At 38.6% G+C, this 12,737-nt stretch overlaps 1 long non-coding RNA gene across 1 annotated transcript; it reads right to left on the bottom strand.

Annotated features, from left to right (window-relative positions):
• Positions 1-7,269: 7,269 nt before the first annotated feature.
• Positions 7,270-11,885, bottom strand: LOC148661841 (uncharacterized). The gene is made up of 3 exons (XR_015939826.1): positions 10,655-11,885; positions 9,966-10,023; positions 7,270-8,417 (listed from the first exon to the last, which is right to left on the bottom strand). It is a non-coding gene; the product is annotated as an uncharacterized LOC148661841 (long non-coding RNA).
• Between the last annotated feature and the right edge of the window lie 852 nt (positions 11,886-12,737).

Genomic DNA, 12,737 nt, shown 5'->3' with positions numbered 1-12,737 from the left:
TCGTGTTGTTGAAAGTGATACTCTGGTGTCAAGACAGCACTGGGTGAGATCCTTAGCCACAGCATGGACCAGCAAACAAATGGCTGCATGTCCTTTTGTCATGAATGTCACTTGTAGCCATCCATCCACCTTCTAACCACTTTATCCAATGCAGGGTTAGAGGGGAGGAGGAGCCTATCAATGCAATGGGCACAAGGAAGGATACACCTTGGATGGGATGCCAGTCCATTACAGGGCACACACTGACACAAACACAGACACTAACACACTCACACCAGGGCCAAATTTCCCAGAAGCTAAATGACCTACTAGTATGTGTTTGGACTGTGGGATGAACCTGGAGCACCTAGAGAAACCCTATGCGAACAGCTCCAGGGAGATGGCACTGTAGGAACTGAGTCCAGGGTCCCAGAGCCGCAAGGCAGTAATGCTAACCACTGTGTCCCTGTGCTATTCCTTTTCTCAATTGTAGCCTTTCTAATATTCTTCATTTCAATCATTATTTGGTATATCTCAAAAATGCTATAAAACATTTATATAGAATCTTTCCTTTTTTAAGAAAAGAGAAGAAGATGTTCGAGCTGCTTTGAATTGTGTGCCCATGTTCTAATTTGTCTTCTGTTAGTCCTTTGCCATTTTCATATCCATTGCCTGCATTGTTAAACAAGGGGCTGATTCACACTGAAAAGTAGAAAGACACTGGGAAAACAACATTTTGATTGTGGATTCTTTTTGAAATGTATAAAACACAAAGTGCTTTTTGTTCTACCTATGAGTGTGGAATTAACTTCTGCGTGTTCCTTTGCTGCTGGCACACTGATTCGTCTACCCATGAGCCCCCAAAATAAAAATATCTACCTTATAGTGGATACTTGAGGGTGTGATTTTCTGACTGCAGCAATCACAGGCGACCTTTAAACTTACCACACATGCTTGTAAATACTAGTAGGATGAAATCATGGTCATTTAAACTATCACTTTGGGAAAGCCTGTTATAATACCGAATTAGAGGGAAAACTGGTAATTAAGACTTCAGTTCCTCTTTTCACAGCTAGTGATGTAAGTCTTAATGATGCCCTTTTCTTCCCACTGGCAGTGCTAATGCAAGCTGTTGTTCCAGAGGATGAAAAAAACGTGTATTTTTAACAGTTTTGTCTTTATGGTAGACTAGAAAAAGGTTTAGTAGCATATTTTTAAAATCCAGCTGAGAAATGCAACTTCTCTCAGTTCAGGAGTAATGCAACTTAGATACAAGGCAGTGCATACTTATAAAAAGAAATATGTATATTTTTCAATCTGTTTAGTTTTGGGGTCTGGCAGTGAAATACAGTTTGAACAGATAGAGGTAATATATTAAATATAATATACTATTGCGTATAACACCTTCTGAAACAAGTGCTTTTATTACTTTTCAGCTATATTCTGTTACTGAAATTGAAGAAAATACTTTATGTACTTGTTTGTATTGAATACATTTTACTTAGTTTTTGATCTTGTGCAATGAGTTTCTATTTTACCTTCTGAATTCTGATTCTCCAATATTTTGGCCTTACACAATACAATCATTCTTCCATTCTCCATCCACAGAACACACATTATTACATACAGGATTGTGGCCACTGTATTTGTCTTATATCAGATTTAAAACAGTTTTTACATACCATGTGGAATATTTTCTTAGTCTTATGGGTAGTGAGTTATTTTAAAGTCTGCATATTGTCTCACAGGTCCTTGCACATCCAATGTATTTCTCCTTTTGCTTTTAATTCTAAAAGTAATACTTTGTATTAAATTGTAACTCTGGTACAGTAATTGTAATTGTATTAAAGAATGCAAGTCTGTTTTTTCCATTAAAGAAATTCCGTGATCTGATTGGGATAATCTTGCAATATATTCCTCTCCTTTCTTCTACACAGCATACATGACCCCAAAAAGCATTTCTGTATTTATAATTTTCAAATAGCACCAATACACTTTATAAGTGTTAGTAAATGAGTGCCATGCCATTTCAGAAATGAATGGATTGGTGAAACAAGAACTATTACAGTATGTAAGGCAAGAATACTGTGAAAAAGATAATAGTCGGTATTTTTAATGTCAGATGAGTCACACTACAATGTATTAGCAACTAAAAAAGGAAAATTGTAAAGCTTTGATAGTATTGCAACCATTTTATAACTGCTTTATATAATTTAGGATATTTAAATATGCAGCATAAAAGGCAAATAACATACTATCACAGCATGATCTGTATTCTTTTCCCCCAAAATTATTTTAACAAAGAAGACAATGCAGAAAGATTGTCACACAAGACCTGTCCTGGCAAGAAAGGGGTACAAATCAGGAAACACCAGTCAATCAAAGAAAGGAAACACAGTCTTTGAGATGTGGGATGAAAATCATACAAACATACGGAGAACACACAAACTCCACACAGAATTGAACCCAGGGCCCCAGTGCAGCAAGGTAGCAATGCCAATCACAGCACCACTGTGTGGCCCTTTTACAGTAGCTTTAAATGTACTTTTTTATAGATAAGCTTTCATTTAGACAGTAGGTGGCAATGTGGTATAAAATGTGTACTTCTTCAAGACAAATATATATTACTCTTAACAAACATACATGAGCTCCTCGCTGACTTATTCAATAACTATAATGAACAGCAGCACTTGTTGCATCACTGAATCCTCATTTGGAATCTTATCAAATATAAAATAATCAGATTTAAGTACAATAGGTAGCTCTGTCAGTATGCGTAGGCTTCTAAGGAAAGAAAAGGAACACAATGTTTTCAACTGTGGAGTGCTTCCACACCCGAAGAAGGCTCCAAAGCCATAATGTTGTGTTTCTTTTCTTCTCTTTTCAGCATGGAAGAAACCTTTACTTGTTCCATAAAATGAAAAGGTTTGTCTTTACTGAGAGAAAATGACTATATTTTGGATCGTAAGTTTGTTTTGAATTTGTTGTTCATGATTGTTCCCACAGTGACTCATCCCAGAAACAGTTTTTTGACAATGGGTGGATGGATATATATTTTTTTCACTTTTCTCATGCAATCTGTTAGGGATTGGGGCATCAAAGAAGAATGCTTTTTACATTTTTTCTTGATTGTTTAGACACTTTTAATGAAACAATAGTATTTTTTTTTGCCAGCCAGTAAGTAATTTCATATTGCTTTCACACACAATACAAAAATAAGCACTTTTCCATGAAACAGTAAACACAACCCCATATAATAAACACAATGCTCAGTTGAGTAAATCATGAGTAAATCAACTGAAACATTTGGTTTTAGCTTATACAAATTACTGCAGTGGCTGTGAACCAGTTATGCACATGTGCAAACCTTCTCTGCAATCACTCCTTATTCATGTATAAAAGAGGTCACTTCAGAATTGCTGTGTACATGAATGGACCAAGTAAGAGGCTGAGGGTGAGGACAAGGACAAAGGAGAGGTATATGGGCCAATAGAGGAAGAGGGGTTCTGTCACGCTCGTAAACCCCTCCTCTTGAGGATGCTCCAGCCCTTCCTTGTTTTGTACTCATCTCCCGCACCTGCCTCCAGTTTCAGCCCCCCATGCTATAAGGCTCAGCTTTGGAAGATGGACGCCCAGAAGCCCGCCTATCCGCGAGTCCAGGAGTGACTCGACGGCACAGGCTTCATCACAGCGTCCTAACCTTCTGAGTCCGGGATTAGGAAGTGCCTGGTTCCGTTACCCCCTTTTATTCCCCTGACCTTCTGTCGGATCCCGCTCCGGCTTTTAACTCTGTTTGTCTGTCAGGATGTATTACCCAGTTATAGACTTTTGCTACACTCATGGATTTGCCTTGGACTCCTTTGGACTGTTTGCCTTGGCCACACCTCCCCCGAACACCAGCGCACCATGGACACGCCCTCTATTTTCCTTCCAGCCCCTTTGCATGCCTTTTACCCCGTGTTTTCCTCACTCCTCCCCGGATTGTGCAGTCTGCATAGGGTCCTGAAAGAACACTTCGTTACAGGTTCACACGTGTGGTGGGGGTGTAGCTCAAAGGGGAATACAAAGAGATAATATTTCAGATGAACTCTGTGCCATAGTTATTGACCATTGTTGTCATGGCCCATGAGAGACTGGGCAGTGGGTTCAGCCCAATCTTAGTAAATCAACTATGGCATCAATAGTAAGAATATTCAAGAATGAGAACAGGTCAATTACAATGATATATCAAAATGTAATTCAGTATTACTGTACTGTATATAGTACAATATGTGTGAAATTGTAGTTCTGTCGATGGCCTTATTGTAAACGTTAAAATGTGACTGTGCTTATTTCCTGTATTTAAAGATAACCACATGCTGTTGGTAGAGGCCAAGTGTTCACTGCGGCACAGGAGGCTGTCATTGTGGATATGGTTGTTGCCAACTATTCAATAAGATTGTGAGAGATCCATAAAACAGTTATTCAGGATCACAACATATTCCAAAGTGTCAACAGTGTGAGTTTGGCCACTAGTGAAAACATCACACTGTGTGCCTCCATTTCCAGAATGTTGTTTTTTGCCACATCCCTACAACTGGTTCATACAATACAGAACGCCTCCTCACATTTCTTGACGCATTGCACCAGAGAGTGGTACCATCAGAAAGAGAGGGATGGTGAGGCCAGACATGTCCTGTTTCATCATCATATGGGACAAGGTTGCTTTCTACCATTACTATCTGGATTACTGAATGGTTTGTGGCCCACAAATGAATGGTGATGCAGTTTCCCCCCCCATACTCTCCTTTTCTCAATCCAGAGGAAATCTTCTCTGCGTGGAGATGAAAAATTTATGATTACCGTCCACATTACCAGATGTCCCTCTTAGATGCATTGAATGCAGCTTGTCTGGCAGAGAACTGTCCAGCATGGATGTTCAATGTGAGGAGATATTTTCCTTGCTGCAGTGCAAGGGAAAACATCCAATGTGATATTAATAAGAACATGTGGCCTTATTGACAAGAACGAATGGACTGAATGTTGTCTAATCTTTTTGACTATGCTTTGATTTTACAGTGATTTATTAACTTGGTGTATTTTTATTTTTATTTGTATTCTCTGTATACACAGCATCACTGAATTTGTAAAGGGCAGTGTGTAACAATCGATTGAAATGTATCTTCAATTGATAAGAAGTTTTATGTTCTCATAGACAGCGATTTTCTGTCATGTATTTAATGGTTTGCATTTTGAAAATGGAATGTGTCAATTTAACAAATTTGTTTCAGTTTGAGGCTGTGTTTTTTGTTGTTTTGAAGAAGTGTGTTCTGTTTGGACAAATGTGTTCAAGCAATAAAGAAAAACTGTAATAAAAATTCTGTATTCTTATAAAGATAAAATTAAATATTTCAAAGTGCTGTACAACTCCAGCCAGAGAGGGCCATAATCCTGTTTTACAAGTCTCCTTGTACTGTAAGAACTTTAGAAGAAGAGTTTACTTATGGTAGATGTTACGTTCTTTGTGTTCTAGGTATGTAAAATTCTAACATGCATCAAATATTATACAACTTTTTAAAATGTCTTATAGTTCCCATATTGATTATTATTCAGTTGAGATATACCAAAACTCAAGTTAGTCAATTTGGCAATGATGTTACACAAAGCACTGCCAACGGCACTGAAGAGTTGAGAGAAGATGAAAAGAAAAGGTACTGAGCTCTCCAACAGAGAAATATTCACACTGGGAAAGAGGAAATCATCTTCTATTGTTCTTGTAATGCACAGAGCTAAATCAGCCTAGGGGGGAGATAATCTCTTTTAACTTGATAATAAAAGATTCATTGAAAAAATATTTTTTGTTTCATTGCACACAGGCATGAAATTCCGCAAAGGAAGTAGTCGAGGTTTGAAAGATAAGCCGTACCTGGCTCTTTTAAAAGCTAAGATAGCTTCTTGTGTTCCTCAACGACAAAGAATTGTCCATCACCATCATCAGAACAAGGACACGTTTAGTTCAAAACACTAATCAAACACCAAGGACTGCTGAGGCAAACAAACGTTAAAACAAATAAGGGGCACTACAGTGTTCTTTGCTCTAGACAAAATTCTTATTTTGTTATAAAAACGTATTTAGCTATTTCACAATGATAAAACTGGCACATAAATTAATTGCTGTTTATTCTAAAAATGAATGCTCTGGCTTTTTGTATATTGTATGGAAACAATTGACTAATATACACCATTCCTCTCTGGTGGATTAAAGCCATGGAAGTGCTTGCCTAAAGCATTCAGGAAGGAAAGTGAAGCTGTTCTCCATGAGGACTGCTGATTTAATTGGGGTCACAGACAGATTGTGCACTTGGCTGATTACAGTGCTTCCCCTTCCCACACTGAAATCAGAGTTGAAAGCAATTTCCAATTGGCTGTATGAGCAAATTGTCCTTATAATCTCAGTTTGCATAACATTTAGTGTCTCAACAACCGTTTTTACTGTCAAATGCAACTGCTGGCCGTGAAATTAGCACATGGCTTCAGAAATGAAATCAAAATTAATCAAGATGCCCAGCACTAAGCAGAGTATCAGTGCAGCAGACAAGAAAGACAATGATATGTGTGACAAGGTCTAAGCCCACACTTGACCTTAATGGCTGCTGCAATTTTGGAAGAAACACTTCCCTCATTAAAATTAAATTCAAACTAAAATTCAAAAAGACTGTTTGCATGTGGATTTCCTTGGGTAAGTGTTTTGTGACATGGTGGTTTATCACGTTGTTAAAGGTACAAGACCATATTGTAAACGTGCATCAATGGTATGCAGTATGCCACTGTAAAAATGTCACAGTGCATATTGGTGTTTATGCTTGACAAGAAGCAATTGCCCTAATGCAATCTCGTAGAAACACAGCTATATTATCACACTGTCTCCTCCATGCTCAGCAGTTGGGACAATGCACTGCAGGTAGCAGTTTTCCAGTCAGCAGTCGCACCCAGACTCTACTGGAAGCTAACAGTGAACTCTTCACTTCACAAGATGCATTTTTCACTGGCCTATGAATCCAGTATTGGTGCTGTGGGACTACTGCAGTCAGATCTGTGTTCAGACCTTTGCATGGGCTTGCATGGCCGCTTTGTCTTTAAATCCATGTGTCTAGACGACCAATGTTATTGGGCAATTTTATTGTCATACCTGTCGTTCCTCAGACTGAATGGAAGGGATATCTTGCAGAGGGACACACAAATAAACCATATGATAGCAAGAAACCAAAATGCTGTCAACTTCAATCCACATGCCATCCAGGCAGGAAATAAAATGCCAAATGCCTTGATATATCTCTGGATAACTGAGATACTCTATACAAACAGTACAGTACCACACTGCCTTAGTTTTATTCATTTTTAATTCATTAGAAGCTGAGAAGAGAAAGAGTTCTTTCAGTACTTTCTTGTCATGTGGTATTTCAAAGGCACACTTCCTAAAAAGCAAGAAATCTGTGCCTGGTCACATTCTCAAGACTGTGGTGGAGTTTTTAAACTGCATGCAAAACCCATCTCAAACCCAAACTATATCTCAAAAGTTCTCAAATCCATTTGGAGAAAATAAACTCACCTTGCTTTTAAACTTTTTTTTTCTCTATGCAGTGCTAGCAACTGGAATTTGATTGTTTTTGTGTTCCTCTGACACCTACCTCCGAGTGTGACAGCTAAAGGTTGTGCAATACCTAGCAATTTCAGCTGCTGGAACAAAACTGCTGTCTCATTAGTTAAGCTACGCTACCTTTTCTGTGAAATAAACAAGGGAGAGAGTGAGCATAATGAGTATAGTTTTTCATGGTGGAAGTGTGGGAGAGCCTGCTAGCTCATCCTAAACAATCTGTCTCTACGTTTAGAATTATTGAGTGAAGCCGCAGTGTTTGCCTAGGTGCTCCCTAAACTCTTTTGGAAAAAGTGACACCTGACCACCTTGTCAGGCTGTGGGGAAAATGAATCCCTGAAAAGGGTTTTTTATTGCCATGCACATAAACCATTCGAACCATTAGTACAATACAAATTAGATTTCCCTTCCTGGAACTGTTCAATTTGTTTGTTTACCAACAAACTCCCACTAGGAGGATCTTCTGCTCTTTCATCCTTCACAAGTCACCAAAAATCAGACGGTAAATTAGAGCTGCTTGTTGTCCGTCAAATTGCTGAATGGCTGTTGTGTTTTGCTCCAGAGGTGGTTGCTCCTTAGTGCTTGTTATCTTGCTTGTTAAAAATCGATATAATGCAATATTGATAATCTCTGTTCTTCTGAAGAAAATGTTCACTATTCAACACAATCAGGATTTCCTTATGCAAATACATACTAAGTTTATTACTAAGTTGTGGATGGGATGGATGCATCATGTGGTCAAATCCTTCTGGATAATGCTTTACGTGTTAATAGGACAGATTATAATTACTTTGAAGGGACATCTCTGTTGGCAAAAGCAGAGCAATTGTTGCAGGGAAATTTAAATATTAAATGGGAAATTGCAAAAGATATAATTTGCTCCATTTGTGACAGTCTACTTACAAATGGACTTAAAATCTTCCAGGGTATTTGGCTTATTATTAAATATTGCAGTTACAGTATCTACATTTTTAATTCATCACAGTTAGATGAGAACATTATACATTATATAATACAATTGAAAGATTTTTTTAGTCTAATAATTGTGTTAATGTTTACTGTAAGTGCCATAAATACTGTAATAAAGTATTGCCTTAATACTGTGCTTAACCTGCAGTGGAAATTGGGAATTGTACTATTTCATTTATAAATATAAATATAAAAAGTATATATTTTTTTTACATTTATTTTACATTAGCCATTGATAGGCCATTTAAAACAAAACATTGGTTTTCACAGTTTTGGAATAGTAACTCAAGTCTGTACTGTATATTTTTAGGTCTCCTTGTTGAGCTGAATGAGGTCTTTAATGAACTGCCCAATCTGACCAAATGTCAATCAAGGCGCCTGTTCCTCTTTACTGGTCAGTAAAGAATTTCAATCTGAAGAAACTTTACACTAGTAATCTCAATTGACAATAGCTAGCTGTGAAATTCAGACGCTAAATACAAATGCTAGTGTATGCATTCTTACATATTTCACCCTGCACTTTTAAAGTTTGTAATTAAATACTACACTTTTTCAACAACAATTTTTCCATATAAAAGAGAAAGCTTGTATTTCCTGTAATACATATTATGAAGTATACTGTATATTCTTAGTGTGGCAGGCAGGCAAGTGGCAAAGAGGTTAGCACTGCTGGAGCCTTGGGTTCAGTTCTGGAACTGGGGAATCATCTGTGTGAAATTATGTTCCCCCATGTCCATGTGGGTTTTCTCTGAGTGCTCTAGTTTCCTCCCACACTCCAAAGACATACTGGTAGGTTGATTGGCTTCTGGGAATTGGCCCTCGTGTGACTGTGTGCATGTTCATCTGTTCTGCGAGAGACTGGTGTCCCGTATGGGGTGTACTCTTCCGTGTGCCTGTTGCTTGCTGAGATAAACTCCAGCTCCCCTGCAACCCTGAATTGGTAGAAGCAGTTAGATGGATTGATATAGTGCGTAAAAATGAAATGTAACCTACTACACAATTAATCTAACAAGCCAAGTCATCAGTGATCAGACTGCCTCATGGCCTGCATAAATCTGTATAAACCTATGCACATTTTGCACATATTTTATTGTTTTTACAGTGACTATGATCATCATATTTTGCACACACCTATGTATTTATTTTTATTTATTTTATGTTTATTTTGTATAATGTTTCGTCTATTCTGATGTCTGTTTTTGCTTGTCTTGGGCTGGACTGCTGTAACACATCAATTTCCCTTCAGGATCAATAAAGTCTTATCTACAGTATCTATTTAAGTACAGGCATGGACACCATTGTAGGGTTTTAAATGTAGTGAACATGGCTGGGACCACACTAAGGGTTAAGTTTGCAATAAAAGGAATAACATCGTACAATTTACCTGTTTCCATCTGTGTCGATCATTTTCATCAACGCAGCTTTCTGTTTTCAAAACACTACTGGGGAAAGAAAGAGAACACATAATATATGACTTACACTCAGTGATTGACGTTATAGCCTTCGCTTGCTGGAAACAAGTCTCTCCTACAGAGATGTCAAGATTAACTCAAATCTATAAACCATACAATCTGCCCAGCTTCTCAGATTTGAACCTAGCACAACATTTGTTTCTGTAATAGAGTTTGGCAATGGAGATTTACAAAAACAAATTTAAAAAACAAACTGGGCACTTGCAACTGAGAGACTAAATAGAAAAGGAGGAAACTAAATAAAGCTAAACCCCAAACAGCTGTATCAATGTATTTGTACTAATTCCAAAGAAATCTCTAAATGATGTCTGCGAGTTGCCAGTTTTGAATAGAAACATACTGTACAGTACAAAGACAGCTTAAAGGAAATATATGTATTTATTATGTTTCCTCGTAGATTTTGTAATACAACCGATATTGTAATATTCTCCCAAGTAGTTTTTTATACCTGTGTTATCTTGCTCAATGTGAGCACGTCCATCACCTGGGAATGTGCACAGCTATGATTTTCTCATTCAATTCCCATATCTCCATCTTAACACCTGAAACATAACATACTGTAGTATAACTGAAGCTAAGTAGGTGTGAGATTGGCCAGTACCTGGATGGGAGACCTCCTGGGGACAATAAGGTTGTTGCTGGAAGAGGTGTTAGTGGGGCCAGTAGGGGTCTGTGGTCTGTGTGGGTCCCAATGCCCTAGTATAGAGATGGGGACAATATATTGTAAAAAAGTTCCTCCTTTGGATGAAACATAAGATGAAGGTCCTGACTCTCTGTGGTTATTAAAAACCTCTGGGTGTTTCTGGAAAAGAGTAGGGGTCTTATCCCAGAGTCCTAGACAAATATTCCATTGGCTTTTACCAATCATGGCCTCTTAATAATCCCCATCTATCAATTGGCTTCATCACTCTGTTCTCCTCCCCACTGATAGCTGGTGTGTGGTGAGTGTCCTGGTGCACTATCACCTTTTTCATATAGATTTCTTCCAAAGCCACCTTTCACTACCTTACACAGTCCCAATGTTTCAGTAAAATACCGAATTAATTCTACTGCTACATCATCAGCCAAGATGAGTGACCTAGTTCCTGAGGCACATGTGCTTCACAGCTGAGGTGATGTTCTTGAGAGTGTTGTGGTGAAAATAACATTGGAGACACAGGAATACACTTCACTTGTACCCTGCAAAGTGTCACATCCTCCACAGCTGGAGGGCGCTCCTGCTCTGTCCTGTTCCTAGTTTCCCTGTGCTTTCCTTGTACTTCTGGTGTGTCTTGTGTCTGGGACTTTATATTTCCGGGTCTCCCTATCCTCCTCGCTCGGCTTTGGGTTTGGTTGTTGAGAGGCTTGCTTCACCAGGTCTCCCCACGTCCACTACCTGACGGCTTATGTCTCTCTCAGACTCCACCCAGTACCTTTAGCCTGGATGAACCCTCTCGTTCGCTCCATTCCTACTAATACGCTTAGGGTTCAACCATCTCGCCCATCTCTCTCCACGGCTAGCTCCCAGGTTCTGTAACACAAACTGCTGCACTGGAGCATACAGATAGCTACAGATTGCATGTACTGTATATGACATGCTGTACACTTCCCAATTACCTGAATTTCTGCTAGATCTTTATTTCTTAAGCGGGGCAAGCATACAAGGCACACATCTGGTAATTTCCAACTTCTCTGGATAATATTTTGTTCATCATGAATGATTGCTCATGCTAACTGTCTCGATCACAATAATCCTTTATTCTTTCTCAGACAACCCTGCTGGAGACTTCTTAATAAGAAAGCAAATGTAAAAAAATCGGGACACTAGAAAGTACAAAGGAAAAGCTTGCATATCCCTGAAACCACTACACTGACCCTAGTACACTGACAGCCACTGTATTATAACAGTACATAGACAGCCAATATTCAGCTTTCAGTAGCAGGATAGACTGATCAGATTAGCTTAGTACTCAAACCTAAGCATTTATTGGCCTTCATCATTCTACTCATTGTAATTTCAACAAGTTATAACATCAACTATAAACTTCTGGTCGCAACTTCTAAGCACACTTCTTGTAGGTGATGCTTGGAGTGCTCACTCAGCATTTCTCTTTGAACCCATTTCTAGAGTGCATGCACACTTGCAATACTAGTATTTTTTTATCTTTACAGAGCATTACTTTTTAGTGCTGCAACATGCTGCTCGGTGTAAGGGAACCAAGAATTGGTGCTTATGCTAGCTGCTTGCAATGTGTGCTGTTTATGAGGGCACATCAGGTGTACCATAGCCATATTGGAGCTCTCTGCCTGCATGGCTGTTTAAACACATTTAAGCTTCATCCACAGCACTTCTTTCCTGGCTAGCTGTCTTCATGGTCAGTGTAGATGGAGGGTGGACAGTTTTGTAGTGTAACTGTCATTCAGTGCCAAACCAAACATGAAGATAGTGTTGTTAGAGGTTGTGATCACAGAAAAAATAGGTGCAGTTGAATCCCCTTGTGATTCAACAGCTTCAGACCATATGGTATCATGACACATTTAGTACAAGTTACTGTATGTAAAACAAAGTAATTATTCAACAACTTCCCTGTTTTGTCATAAAGGTTTTACATTCAAAGTCTGAAATGAGACAAATGGCTTGCACAATGGAATGGCTGGCACAGTCAACACATCTGTAGTATTGGAAACAATGCACCGCTGACTCC

Source organism: Lepisosteus platostomus, chromosome 6 (assembly GCF_059453375.1).
Source record: "Lepisosteus platostomus isolate fLepPlt1 chromosome 6, fLepPlt1.hap1, whole genome shotgun sequence".
NCBI lineage: Eukaryota > Metazoa > Chordata > Actinopteri > Semionotiformes > Lepisosteidae > Lepisosteus > Lepisosteus platostomus.
The sequence above is the reverse complement of the archived record's forward strand: the minus strand, read 5'-3'. Positions and strand labels throughout refer to the sequence as shown.